The sequence below is a fragment of the Moschus berezovskii genome, chromosome 15 (genome assembly GCF_049115385.1).
Source record: "Moschus berezovskii isolate FMDL1 chromosome 15, NW_MosBer_1.0, whole genome shotgun sequence".
Lineage (NCBI taxonomy): Eukaryota > Metazoa > Chordata > Mammalia > Artiodactyla > Moschidae > Moschus > Moschus berezovskii.
In genome coordinates this window covers 81550221-81564953 of record NC_142474.1, presented here as the reverse complement: position 1 = coordinate 81564953, position 14733 = coordinate 81550221, and the positions used below count along the sequence as shown (strand labels likewise).

Here is a 14733-nt window from a genome sequence, read left to right as displayed (position 1 = left end):
GTTTGGCCAGTGACTTCTCATTAATCACTTTATAAAACTCTCATGAAAATATAACTTCATCAACTCATGGCTCCTTAATGTTTGGTAATATCAAGTAACCAGGAAGGCTCAGAAGTCTTTCTTTCCTATACATCCAAACAAAACAAAACAATTGCCCAAATTAAAAAAAAAAAAAAAATCCCACTTAACTGCTGTATGTATCACTTTTTTGTATAATTATGTACAATATGCATATACTTTTTTGTATAATTTATACACAATATATTGTTTTGTATAATATATGTACTTTTTAGTATATTTGTATACTAACATATATACTTTTTTGAATATAGTATAATCAAAATAATCTCAAACTTCAGCTTTTTCCATATTTACTATTTTCTGAAAATCATCAATAGCATTTCCATTACGCCACAAACGCAGTTTCAATCAAACCCCATTGCCACTTGATGGAGTTTCCAGGAAGCTATTACCCAGCTTCCCCTCTTGAGAAATACATCAATTATAAGAGCCCCAGGGGCTGCTTCAAGGGTGGGATGGCTCAAGAACAGGCCGCTTCAAGGTTTGGCCTTTGTTATTGATTCAGGAACACAGTTGGAGAATCCTAGGTGTAGAGTAACTTTCAAAGTCCTCTTGCATGACTTTGTTATGTGTGCTTTGTCCGTAAATTGTTTGAGAGAGAGAGAGTTTAGGTTCCCTCCCCAGTGACTCTCTCCAATGCATAAGAATATGTCAGGATGACAGTCTCTGATTTCCAAGGCGAGGTCAGAAGAGGTGTTGTTCACTCACTCCAGCCTCCATGTCACAAGGACACTCAAGCAGCGCCATGGAAGGGCCCCTGTGGCGAAAAACCGACCGCCTTCCAACCGCCAGCAAGGCACTGGGGCTTCCCACCAATGGTCTCGGCCCCAGGGGAGCCTGCAGATGACAGGGTCTGGGCAGGTTTCTGGACTGAAATCTCATGGTGTTGTCCAGTCGCTCAGTCGTGTCTGACATTTTGTGACTGCATGGATCGCAGCAAGCCAGTCTTCCCTGTCCTTCACCATCTCCTGGAGTTTGCTCAAACTCATGTCCATTGAGTCAGTGATGATATCCAGCTGTCTCATCTTCTGTTGTTCCCTATTCTCTTCTTGCCCTCAATCTTTCCCAGCATCAGAGTCTTTTCATGAAAGATGCTGAAAAAGTACCACCCAGCACAGACACTCCTGAACTCCTAGTCTGTAGAAACTTAGATAATAAAATGTTTGTTGTTTTAAACCACTACATTTTGGGGTAATTTATGCAGTGATAGATAACAAATCAACCTTTGAAATGCTCTCCCTGCCAAATGGTCCTCTGGTTTGTCTAAAGAACTACAGGGAGGAATCAGGTGTTCTGTTGCATCTTTAGGCAGCTCAGGCCACAGGACTTCCAGTTGCATCAGTGGATTCCACTTCTCTGCTTTGGGAATCCTCTCGGATAAAGGTGATCAGTGCCCCCTTACTTTGCATGCCCAAATCCCTTTTTCCCAGACTGTTTCTTAAGCCTCTGCAACCTCTAGGCTCCCCACCTCTATCCATCTCCCACCTCCATCCTGCCTCCAGACCTCTGTCCCTCTATGACATGGAAGACCTAAGCATGGCTCAGAAACACAGAAGCTGACTGTGCTGAAGCAGAAAGGGCAAAAATGAGAACCTGACTAAATTGTGTCTTAGAGAGCCACACCAACCCCAGCATTAGAGAGCTGGTGGTCAAAAAAGAACCACAGAAGTGTATGTGACTGCTGTACTGCTTGTTTAAGCTCGACGTTGAAATAACTTTCTGTGTTAAATAATAACTTTCTATGTATCCTAAAATAAAGCAAAACCTGTGTCTCTTACTATTATTCCTTGCTCCTACTTTTAATTCTTCAATGAGGACACACACACACTCATGCCCACTCCTCTTTCCCGAGAAGATAGATGGGCAATGGAAAGTAACTTGACAGGGAAAGCCCAGCCTGATCTGGTGCTGGAGCAGCTTTCAGTGTCATCTACTCGCCCTCCTTCTCCTCTGTTCGTCTCCACTGACCTGAGTTCTGGCAATTCCAGATTGCTTTGCCTTCTTCCAAGGGTCGTATCTCTCTGCCATTAATTTTCACATGCTGTTATTACCTGTGCTCAGAAACTCCTTCTTTAAGACCCAGCCCAGAGAGGAACCTCCTGGAACCCTTTGGAAGCCCTCTCCCCAGGTGATCTGCCCCTTCTCTGTGCGCTTTTTGCAGTGTGTAATCTCCAACCTTTGTAGCAGTCTCTGTGACATCCTAGACACGAACTGGAATGCCTGCCGCTTCCACTAGGCCAGCATTTCTTACCCTTTTTTCCTGAATTCAGTTATTTGAGTGGAATTGATCACAGGTCTTTGAGCCCCAGTGGTTCATGTGGAGGGTACAGGGCTTGGAAATAGCTTAAAGAAGTTTCCACTGCATCTGAGACGCCTTCCAGGGCCCAAGAGTGGGCTCTTGTCTAACACCTGAAATGAATCTTCTGAGGAGACATGCGCTGACAAAGCAAGAGACTTTACTGGGAAAGGGCGCCCGGGTGGAGAGCAGCAGGGTAAGGGAACCCAGGAGAACTGCTTTTGCCATGTGGCTTGCAGTCTCAGGTTTTATGACAGCTGACTTAGTTTCCAGGTTGTCTTTGGCCAGTCACTCTGACTCAGGGTCCTTCCTGGTGTCAGGTGCATTGCTCAGCCAAGATGGATTCCAGCGAGAAGGGTTCTGGGAGATTGGCAAGACAAATGGACTGGCATCTCCTCCCTCCTTCTTACCTTTCCTGAATTCTTCTGGTTGGTGGTCACTTATTAGTTTCATGTTCCTCACCAGTAAGATAACTCCTGCTTGTGGCGACTATCTTGCCTGGCCAGGATGGGAAATTTAGGTCCGTGTTTCCCCTAACATGAGCATCACACCACCAGACTGTGAGTCGTTTGAGGGCAAGGACTGTGTCAAATCCAGCTTTGTACCCACCCTACATTGTAGGCTCCAAGTAACTATTGGAGGAATAAATTAAGTGTCACATGGAATTTCTTTACTGATTCTATAGCAGAAATTTTTAAAGAAATTGACCACTCTTCCAGAAAAATGAAATGTCACATGAAATATCCTCACGTGCTCTTAAAAAACAAACATGATGGGTCGGAAATGTTGAATAATGACGAGTGACCAGGAACAAGGAGATTTGGAGACAGTTTAAACGGATCCCAGAAGACAGCCTTTGCAAACAGCCTTGTAAAAGGACAATTTGGATGTGAATGTGTTTGCAACACCCATCCCACCACCTCCCACCCCCCAGATCAGGAGATGCTGGCAAAGCCCAGCCTACAAATCACTGCTTTAACGCAAAGCAAATGCTTGTCCCTGGAATGAAACAGCTGAAAATAATTAATTTTCTCTCTGCTTTTAGAGGAAAGAACCAATATATTTTTACCTGCTAATGTACAATTCCATGTGTTTTCCAGGCCTCTACAGAAGTAGTTTATTGAGGCTGCTATGTGTAGTATAATATGGTTAATAATTGTGTAAACAAAGGCACATCAAGCCTTCCAGTGGAAAATACTAGTTCTTTTCCATTTTAAGCTTGAGTCAATACAAGTAATTAGAATATAGGCAAATATATATAGCGGGAACAACCAATCACACTGTTTGGGTGCATTTTTTCCCTTGTAGCCTACCTTTTCCATGCTAATGGGAACCTGGCAGATCCTGTGGAGTTCAGGGGTCTTACCTTAGAGTGGTTAATAGGAAGCAGTAGTGTGAGGAGCAGCGTGAAACAAACTCCTTATATTTGAGGAAAACTGTAAGCAATTCAGGATAGTAGGCACAGGGGCTAGTAGGGGTGAAAAGGCTGCCTGTTCAGCCAGCAGTCTTTCCACCAAGCCTGTCTGTTGGAGTTCTTCTTTCTAAACAGATGGAAGGCCCACAGTTCAGTGTAAGGCTGGTCGTCTGATGAGCACATGTGATAATTGTTCCTTTCCCATCAAGTCACCTTTGCCTCACCCAGAGAGTAATAATTTCAGGTTCTCTGCTGTCCTGGAGTATGTTCATGGTGCTGATCATTAAATTTTGTACATATTATTTCTGCTTGACCAGCTACTTTTTCCCCTGGTTTTTCATCTTTAATGTGAAATGTTTTATGTATTTTTAAAAGAATAATGTAATAACTTTGTAAGTTATAAAGATGATAATAAAATGAACACCTGTGGACCCACCGCCCAGCTTAAGAAACTGCCCATTACCCTTATCTTTGAAGCCCCCACATGGGCCTGTCTGAACTTTATATAAATGGTGCAGCAGGTGTTTTCTCCTCTGAGAATTTCTGAAGTTTCTTACCTGATTACTTGAAAGGGTAATGAGTTGCTTTATCATTTTAGACTTTGCTCTCTGAAATCAACTGTTCTTCAGTTCCCAATTAGAACTGAAATGTGGTAGTCTCTCCCACTTCTTTCCAAAACAGGCCATATTCTTTATTGAGCACTCTTTACTATTGAGTCACTGTTACGAAAACTTGCCATGACTTAAAAAATGTTAGATTGATGCTTCCTGGAACATTAAAAAGATAAAAGGTCATTTTACTGTAAATTAAAGTTCCAATTGCCTTTTGGTTTTACTGGCATTAAAGTTTTGGTGAGCACATATAAACACGTGTACTTCAAAGGACCCTCATTCTCAGGGCCCGGCAGAGTCACTTATTTCCATTTCATGGCACATGCCACCATGAGCACTTGTGACCAGGCAATCTGATGGGCTCACACGATCATAAAAACAACCCTCAAAAAGAAGACAAATTAGTTATTAGACCTGAAGTGGGGAAGGAAGTACTTATGGCTGGTTATCTGATGTTAATACCTTGTCTTAAAAATGTAACTCAAACTTTGTTCTGTAAGCAAGTCCAATATCATGGTTGGAAACTTCTTTCTTTTGCACCTCCGGAATGTTTTGGGATTATTTCATCTTCACTGTAGTCTTAAGAGATAGGCTGGCATTTTGGTTCTTATTTAAGGATCAGATGGAAAGGAGCAAATTAAATAACTTATTCCTAGATGCAAAGTGAATAAAGCAGACATGATATTTAAAAACTTTTCAGCAACTGAGTTGTGTTAACCTATGGAGGTAGTGCTCAACAGTTTGTATTTTTCAGAACTGGTTTTCATTTTTAAAGGACAGATATGTTGACCATCAATAGCTATCATTTGCTTTATCACAGAACTTTTCTGTTAAATATTGCTAATTTACTTTAAAAAATTGGAAAGAGACTTATTTTCATCTGTCATTTTCTCCTCCATCATGAGTGGTGTGCTTCTAGCTATAATCTAAACATACAGTGTCTTTCCTTTTGACCACAAAATTTTCCATCTGAAATAAAGAATAAAAAGACTTAAAATTTTAGTGAGTATATAATTCTTATTATTTTGGTTCTCCTAAAACTCTCAGAAAAGCATTTTGAAAGATTTTTATAGTCAGTTTTTATCTGCTCAGAGGGTAACAGAGATCACCTTAGCATGAAATAAAGCCTAAAAAAATATTTGTTGAATGAAATCATGTTTCAGTATAACTTGTTTCACCAAATGCTTTCCCTTTCAGCAGAGAACTTCCAAGTTCCAGCCATTGGCTGCTTATTTCTGGTAGTTTCTAATACAATAAAATGATAAAACATGAAGAGAATTGAATAATATCCTTCGGGGCTTGTTTTACTTTTTGATCCACATCCTTCTTTTCCTTTTTCAGTCAACATCTTTCTTTAGTCTTGAACAAATGGAGTGAGCCTTGAAAAGAGAGAGGAATTATTTTCTTGGCTTGGTGTAGAGGGAGTTCTATAGAACTCCAGCCCCATAGTTCCCAAGACAGTTCAGTGGTGAAAGGTTTTCAAGGAAGCAAGCCAACTCAAGGCTACTTCATGGTAATCATGGGGCATGCATTTTATGAATCTTAAGGATTCCACATCAGGACAGGAAAGCATCCTTGAATGAACTCCCTACTGGGTTATAAAGAACCTCACTACCTGGGGGGAAACCTATAGAGATAACATGAAATTATTCTATTTACAGTTCCTCTTCCTTCCCATTTTAAAAAATGAGTTTATCTTTATTCAATAAGGAGTAACTGAAACACTGTGCAAAATGTCCTAGGGTAAGCTGTTTGACCTAAGGCTACGGAGCGGCAGCTGACTTGGCAACTGCCCAGCCCAAGACGGTTCTGATTTTAGAGTTCTGTTTCCTTTGCAAGAAAATCTGGGATATGAAGCCAGGCAGAGGGGTTTTAAATGGGTGTGGGAGCCAGTGCAGCTGGGGGTTGTTAACAACAATTGGAGAACAACTTAAAAAAAACCAAAAAGGTAGCTGAGGGCTTCTTTCTGGTTAGAAAAGAGAATCTGTTCGATTAGAAAAAACTTGCTTGCAACCCTGGTAAGGAAACTTTGTTTCACTTAAACAGATGACACGTGAATCATTTTGAAAGAGGAGGTATCCTAGAGGGAGCATCATTTAAGGGGTGGTTTATATTCCTTGTATTAACCAGGGAAGGTGCTGACTTAACCGACACTAAAAGGCAGGTCCTGCGCTTTAGCAATATGTGAATCGTGAACTTCCAGATGTTCAAGCAGGTTTTAGAAAAGGCAGAGTCACCAGAGATCAAATTGCCAACATCCGCTGGATCATAGAGAAAGCAAGAGAGTTCCAGAAAAACATCTATTTCTGCTTCATTGACTATGCCAAAGTCTTTGACTGTGTGGATCACAATAAACTGTGGAAAATCCTGAAAGAGATGGAAATACCATACCACCTGACCTGCCTCTTGAGAAACCTGTATGCAGGTCAGGAAGCAACAGTTAGAACTGTACATGGAACAACAGACTGGTTCCAAATAGGAAAAGGAGTACATCAAGGTTGTATATTGTCACCCTGCTTATTTAACTTATATGCAGAGTACATCATGAAGAACGCTGGGCTGGAAGAAGCACAAGCTGGAATCAAGATTGCCGGGAGAAATATCAATAACCTCAGATATGCAGATGACACCACCCTTATGGCAGAAAATGAAAAGGAACTAAGAAGCCTCTTGATGAAAGTGAAAGAGGAGAGTGAAAAAGTTGGCTTGAAGCTCAACATTCAGAAAAATAAGATCATGGCATTTGGTCCCATCACTTCATGGGAAATAGATGAGGAAACAGTGGAAACCGTGTCAGACTTTATTTTTTTGGGCTCCAAAATCACTGCAGATGGTGATTGCAGCCATGAAATTAAAAGACGCTTGCTCCTTGGAAGGAAAGTTATGACCAACCTAGATAGCATATTAAAAAGCAGAGACATTACTTTGCCAACCAGGGTCCGTCTAGTCAAGGCAATGGTTTTTCCAGTGGTCATGTATGGATGTGAGAGTTGGACTATGAAGAAAGCTGATCGCCTAAGAATTGATGCTTTTGAACTGTGGTGTTGGAGAAGACTCTTGAGAGTCCCTTGGACTGCAAGGAGATCCAACCAGTCCATTCTAAAGGAGATCAATCCTGGGTGTTCATTGGAAGGACTGATGCTAAAGCTGAAACTCCAATACTTTGGCCACCTCATGCGACGAGTTGACTCACTGGAAAAGACTCTGATGCTGGGAAGGATTGGGGCAGGAGGAGAAGGGGACGACGGAGAATGAGATGGCTGGATGGCATCACCAACTCGATGGACATGAGTTTGAGTGAACTCTGGGAATTGGTGATGGATAGGGAGGCCTGGCTTGCTGTGATACATGGGGTCACAGTCTGACACGACTGCAGCAACTTAGCAGCAGCAGCGTTTTCTGATGAAGGTCTTTTCATCACCTAAGCATTTCCAGTAGTCTTCGGATGTGAAGAGCTGACTCACTTGATAGGACCCTGATGCTGGGAAAGATTGGGGGTAGGGGGAGAAGAAGGCGACAGAGGACGAGATAGTTGGATGGCATCACCAACTCAATGGACATGAGTTTGAGCAAACTCTGGGAGATACTGAAGGACAGGGAATCCTGGCATGCTGCAGTTCATGGGGTTGCAAAGAGTCAGACGTGGCTGAGTGACTGAACAACACCACCATTCCTTGGGCTTTGGCCTTCTAAAACACAAAAGCTTTTTTCAAATCAGTAGTTGAGGTGTAAAGCCACAGGAGCATGATCCTTACCAAGAGGTCAGAGGTTTCTTTAAATGGAAATCAGCTTGAGCTTGACCACACCAAAAATGCTGTTTCAGACAGCACATTCTCAGGCTCAAACATGCCACTCCAGGCCACTCACTAACACTGCACGTTACTGGAGTTCGTGGTCCCCTACATGTAATAATTACACATGGAAAACTCCTGGTACTTAGATATAGCATCTGTCCAATTAATTGTATTATTATTAGAATCATTTTTAATGCTATTACCATAAAATGCAATTTTGTAGTGCAGAAGACGTTTTAGTCCGTATAATCCAGGAAATCCTTATAATCCAAGCTAGGCTTCAGCAATATGTGAATCGTGAACTCCCAGATGTTCAAGCAGATTTTAGAAAAGGCAGAGGTACCAGAGATCAAATTGCCAACATCTGCTGGATCATGGAGAAAGCAAGAGAGTTCCAGAAAAACATCTATTTCTGCTTCATTGACTATGCCAAAGCCTTTGACTGTGTGGATCACAATAAACTGTGGAACATTCTAAAAGAGATGGGAATACCAGACCACCTGACCTGCCTCTTGAGACTGTATGCAGGTCAGGAAGCAACAGTTAGAACTGGACATGGAACAACAGACTGGTTCCAAATAGGAAAAGGTGTACGTCAAGGTTGTATATTGTCACCCTGCTTATTTAACTTCTATGCAGAGTACATCATGAGGAACGCTGGGCTGGAAGCACAAGCTGGAATCAAGATCACCGGGAGAAATATCAATAACCCCAGATATGCAGATGACACCACCCTTATGGCAGAAAATGAAGAGGAACTCAAAGGCCTCTTGATGAAAGTAAAAGAGGAGAGTGAAAAGGTTGGCTTGAAGCTCAACATTCAGAAAACGAAGATCATGGCATCTGGTCCCATCACTTCATGGGAAATAGATGGGGAAACAGTGGAAACCGTGCCAGACTTTATTTTTTTGGGCTCCAAAATCACTGCGGATGCTGATTGCAGCCATGAAATTAAAAGATGCTTACTCCTTGGAAGGAAAGTTATGACCAGCCTAGATAGCATATTAAAAAGCAGAGACATTACTTTGCCAACCAAGGTCCGTCTAGTCAAGGCTATGGTTTTTCCAGTGGTCATGTATGGATGTGAGAGCTGGACTGTGAAGAAAGCCAAGCACCAAAGAATTGATGCTTTTGAACTGTGGTGCTGGAGAAGACTCTTGAGAGTCCCTTGGACTGCAAGGAGATCCAACCAGTCCATTCTGGAGGAGATCAATCCTGGGTGTTCATTGGAAGGACTGATGCTAAAGCTGAAACTCCAATACTTTGGCCACCTCATGCGACGAGTTGACTCACTGGAAAAGACTCTGATGCTAGGAGGGATTGGGGGCGGAAGGAGACGGGGATGACAGAGAATGAGATGGCTGGATGGCATCACCGACTCGATGGACATGAGTTTGGGTGAACTCCAGGAGTTGGTGATGGACAGGGAGGCCTTTCGTGTTGTGGTTCATGGGGTCGCTAAGAGTCGGACATGACTGAGCGACTGAACTGAACTGAATCCAGGAATAAGTTATAGACTTCTTGGTGTCACCAGTGGTAGGAAATACAGTCCTTTACTGAGTAGGACTTACATCTTTGCTTTTGTTCTGTGTAATTGAGTTTGTTGCAATACTGCTTCGGTCTCAGGCTTTGGTCTTCTGGCTGTGAGGCAAGTGGGATCTTACTTCCCTGACCAGGGAGTGAACCTGCACCCTCTCACCGGAAGGCAGCCTCTTAGCTGCTGGATGTGTGGTGAAAAGTAGGTTGCCCAAGTAGGTTGCCCCTGCTCTCAGCTTCCTGAATCACCAGTTGCCTCTCTCGTGATAACCACTGTTGCTGGTTCCTCTGATGTTCTTCCAGAGAGATCCCATGTATTTACAAACATGAGTCAGCCATGGTGCCTCATGGCAAAATTTTTATTTTCTTTCATAGAAATGAGCAGTATCATTTTTTCCCATTTTTCTTCACCTTGTCTTTTCTTTTAGGTAAACTGTATATTTTGTAGATTAGTGTTTTTTTCCAAACTGTAGCATGTCACATTAATGAGGTCTAATTTAGTGTCAGGAGCAGAATCTTTTCACTGTATCACATAGAATATAAAGAGCCCACGGGATAGAACCCACGTACTCAGCGACAGTGTAGGGGGCTGTTTTGTTTTGCTTTGGTTTCACTGTGGTTCCTGGCAAAATGTTTGAAAAAACAGTGTGGTTGTTTCCATATCATCCCCACAGAGCCTTCTCTTTTTTAATTGCGTATAGTATTCCGTTGAATAAGGTACCATAGTTGTTCATATATGCTTCCACCAAAAGGCAACCGTGCTGTTAATATTTCCAGTTTCTTCCTAATTAAAATTACTTCAGTGAATATCTGTGTAAAGATGTTATTTTACACATACAAAGGCATATCTGTAAACTCAATACCTAAAAGTAGAATTGCTAGGTCAAAGTGTAATGTCATTTTGATAAAAGGAGTCTATCCTCATTATTTTCAGATTCATGAAGATTTGTGAATCTTCTTGCTTGATGAAATTTGCTTGTAATTGAAAGACCAGTGCTCCCAACACTTTCCTCATCATTTGTGGGCATGAGCAGAGTGGAGGAAAATTTGAGCTGGAAAAGTAGCAGAACTCATGGAGTCAGGAGATGACAACTGATAATAAGAGCATAAGGGACAGCCTTGCTGTGAGGCTGAAAGCCAAAGAAATTTGTGGGCAGGTCATCCAGGGTCAAGAAAGTATTGAGCTCTTCTTGGCTAGTGTATTATTATAAAGAAATATTGGACAAAGTTAATTATCTATAAGAAGTATATGTTACAGGGGCTTCACTCATAGCTCAGTTGGTAAAAGATGTGCCTGCAGTGCAGGAGAGCCGGGTTTGATTCCTGGGTCCGGAGGATGCCCTGGAGGAGGGCATGGCAACCCACTCTAGGATTCTTGCTTGGAGAGTCCTGTGGACAGAGGAGCCTGGCGGGCTACCATCCATGGAGTCCCAAGAGTCAGACATGACTTAGCGATTAAATCACCTTATGTTATATAAAGTGTCTCTAAACAGAAAATACACATCAAATAAGGTTACTTCTTGAAAATTTTGTGACCAGAGGCTTGCAGGATCTTAACCTTGTATTTCCCTTGGGAGCAATGGCTCAGTGTTTGCTAATTCAGTGTTCATGACAAACTTACAGACCATAACTACCACAGATTACAGCAGTCTAGTTCCAAATGGTCATACTCCCACCATTATTTTATGAGAGTGTTACCTCCCTTCTCTGAGCCCCAGTTCCACATCCAGGCTTTGCTGAGTTCCACCATGAAAAGCAGTGCTTGGCGGATGGAAGATTATCACTTTGAGTTCCTCTCCTACCTCTCTGAAGTCCTCCAACAAGAAATAATTTGTTAAATTATTTTTGATAGTGTATTAAATTATCGAGTTAAGATATACACTAAAATAAATAAGATTTCTTTTCAAAAGCATTTTATAATTTAAATAGTAGACAGTTCCTGCTGAGTGTCTCAAGCTATCCTGAACTAGTAACTGATTTGAATTGTTGTTATTAAAAAGAGTGTGTCAGGGACTTCTCTGGCAGTCCAGTGGTTAAGACTCCATGCTCCTACTGCATGGGGCACAGAGTCTATCCCTGGTTGGGTAACTAAGATCCCATATGCCACGAGGTTGGGCCAAAAAAAAAAAAAGTGTCAGTAAATACACCTCCTTTTTTTGTTTATTTGTGAAAAGAGTGAAGGAAGACTGAATATCTAGACATTGAGTTACTTTAAGAACTGACTCTGTGGACATGAGTGTGAGTGAACTCCGGGAGTCGGTGATGGACAGGGAGGCCTGGCGTGCTGGGATTCACGGGGTCGCGGAGAGGCGACGCGACTGAGCGACTGAACTGAACTGACTGAAGCTCTGTATCTAGACACTTTATTGATAACCGTTCAATAGAAAAATATTTAATGTGGTCAGTCATTATAACCAGTTTATCCTGCTTTTTAAGTCTCAATTTTTCTGTGTTACATTTCCTTAAAGCAGGCTACATTTTCAGACAGAATAATGTAGTTTGAAATCATCAAAATTGTGCCTTAAAAAGTAGTGCGCAGTGTTTTTATCCTTTACTTTCATGATTAAGTTGACTATATTTCCATGTATTTTTTTCTTGGCTCATTCATGAGCAGTTACCACCTTAATGTTTGGGGAATAGAGAGAGGTCACAATGTTGGAAATACCTGAATTTTGCATTTAAATATAATTGCATTGGCACTACACTAGGGAAGTTTGGTAAGACTTGAATGCCTTTGCTCTAGTAGGCAATTTAGAATATCCCAGACCTTGCTCTGGACGTCAGGCTTTTTGAAGTTCAAAGCAGATGTGTGAGGAAGAAAAAGCATCTGGTGGAGAGAGCTTGCTTCCCTGCCTGACGCTGCTTTCTTGCACTCCTGGGTGGAGCGTCTACGGAGCAGGTCGGCGTTTGCGAACTAGTTAATGATGAGCTGCTCTCTGAGGAGCGCAGAGCTGCCTCAGGCCTCTGCCTTCCCCACGTGTCTGGCAGAGCCTTCAGAGCCAGGACGGCGGAGCCCATAGTTTTGTCTCAGCCCACACGCTGTCTTCAGGCCTAATTAGCTCAGAGAGAGAAATGGATGGCTCAGGACCCAGGAGCTTGCTGTTGAGTGAGGCAGTTTTATTACCCGGGACTTGTGAAATTTTTGTAAAAGTGCATCAAAGCTTTAAAAATGCCTTTAAAACAGCATAGAGTTTTGAAAATAAGTACCTGAAGGTGACAGAGTTTTGTGTGTATCTCGGGATTTTTCTTTCTATAACTTTTAGATATAATTTCAAATTTATGCAGACGTTTCGAGAGTAAAACAGGGGACACCTGTGATTTCTTTACGCGCATTTGCTCTTTGTTTTCATTTCCCCCATTTGTTTTCCCATTTTTACTTCTTCCTTCCATCCCTCTTCCCTTTACACACACACACACACACACACACACACATATTTAAATGTGTACTTTTTTTTTCTGAATGACTTGAGGGCAAGGTGAAGAGCTCGAGTCTTTACTCTTAATTCTTCAGTGCATATTTCTTAAGAACAAGGTTCTTCTAAGTAATCATAGTATAGTTATCAAAATCACAGAGTTTAGTGTTGATACCACACTATTATCTAACCCGTAGTCCGTTTTCAAAGTCCATCACGTATCTCAGGAATGTCCCTTCAAACACCTGCCGCCCCTCTCCAGGCTCCATCCCAGGACACGTTGCCATTAGTTGTCATATTATCTTTGCCTTCTTTCTTTCCTTCTTTACTTTTGGACACGCTGTGCAGCTCATGGGATCTTTGTTCCCTGACCAGGAATGAACCCAGGCCCTTAGCAGTGAAAACACGGAGTCTTAACCCCTGGACCACCAGGAAATTCCCTGGATGCATTTGTCACCTTTAAATGGGAACAGTTTCTCAACTTTCTTTGTGTTTTTTGACTTTGACATCTTTTGAAGAGTTCAAGTCAGTTATTTATTAGTGTTCCTATATCAGATTTGTGTGGTGTTTCCTCCTGTAATTCTGAGTCTGTGTTTTTGGTGGGAACACTGCAGAAGTGGCGGTGAGTCTCAGGGTGTCTGATCCGGAGACACGTGTTGATTTGCCCCTTACTCGGTGATGTTAGCTTCCATCACTTGATTGCGTTTCTCCACAGTAAACTTACCCTTTGCCCCTTTGTATTTCATAAGAATTTTCTGGAAAGATTCCATTGAGACTGTGTAGAAAGTATACTCAGTTTCAAATTTTCCTAGTTTTTGGAAGTGTGATGCTTTTCTAACTCTTTCTTCTGTGTTTATTCATTGGCATTCAGCTGCAAAGAAGTGCTTTCTCTTCTCCCCCATTTTACTTATTCCTATTTGTTTGTATTAGTTAGACAGGCTGGGACCTGGGACCTAGGTTTTGTACGAGCTCGTTGATTTTAATTTTGTTCAGTGATGATAATTCTTTACTGTTATTATTTATTCTGATACTTAGATTGACACAGTTATGGCCAACTGGGGGTCTCTTCAGGCTCATCCGTGGGCCCTTTCCCAAGCCTTCATCGTTCTTTGAGGACTTCCTTATCTTCTGGCACAAAAAGATGTTTCAGATTTGTTTAATATGTTCTCTGCCCAGGCCATGGAATCAAAATTTCTCCAAGGAACCCTGGTTCCTTTTCATAGAGAATGATATTTGAAAAACCTTGACCTAGGGAGCGTGTGTGTATGTGTGTTTGAAAGGAAACTATGTTATGGAATATTACATTTACTAAATCATTGTATACTCTGTGCATGAGTGTGTGTGCACGGGTGTGCATATGTGTATGTTTAATGTTACAAGTTTCAAACAGAGGAGCATTTATTTTACGTGTGATAATCATAAGTTTTGACAAGAAAGAAATACATTTTTCATTTCACAGTAAATGGCATTACACAGTTTTGAGTATTAAATCATCTTGACATTTATGAAGGAGCGAATGGAAAGTCAGGAGCCGAGTATGTTAAATATAAAGCTATCTTTAACTGTTCTATTAAAAAGCAGAGATTTA

General features: G+C 41.7%; 1 protein-coding gene across 6 annotated transcripts in view; it reads left to right on the top strand.

Moving 5' to 3' along the window:
- Positions 1-14733, top strand: part of TASP1 (taspase 1) — a 257475-nt gene that overhangs the window by 209653 nt on the left and 33089 nt on the right. The window lies entirely within an intron of this gene.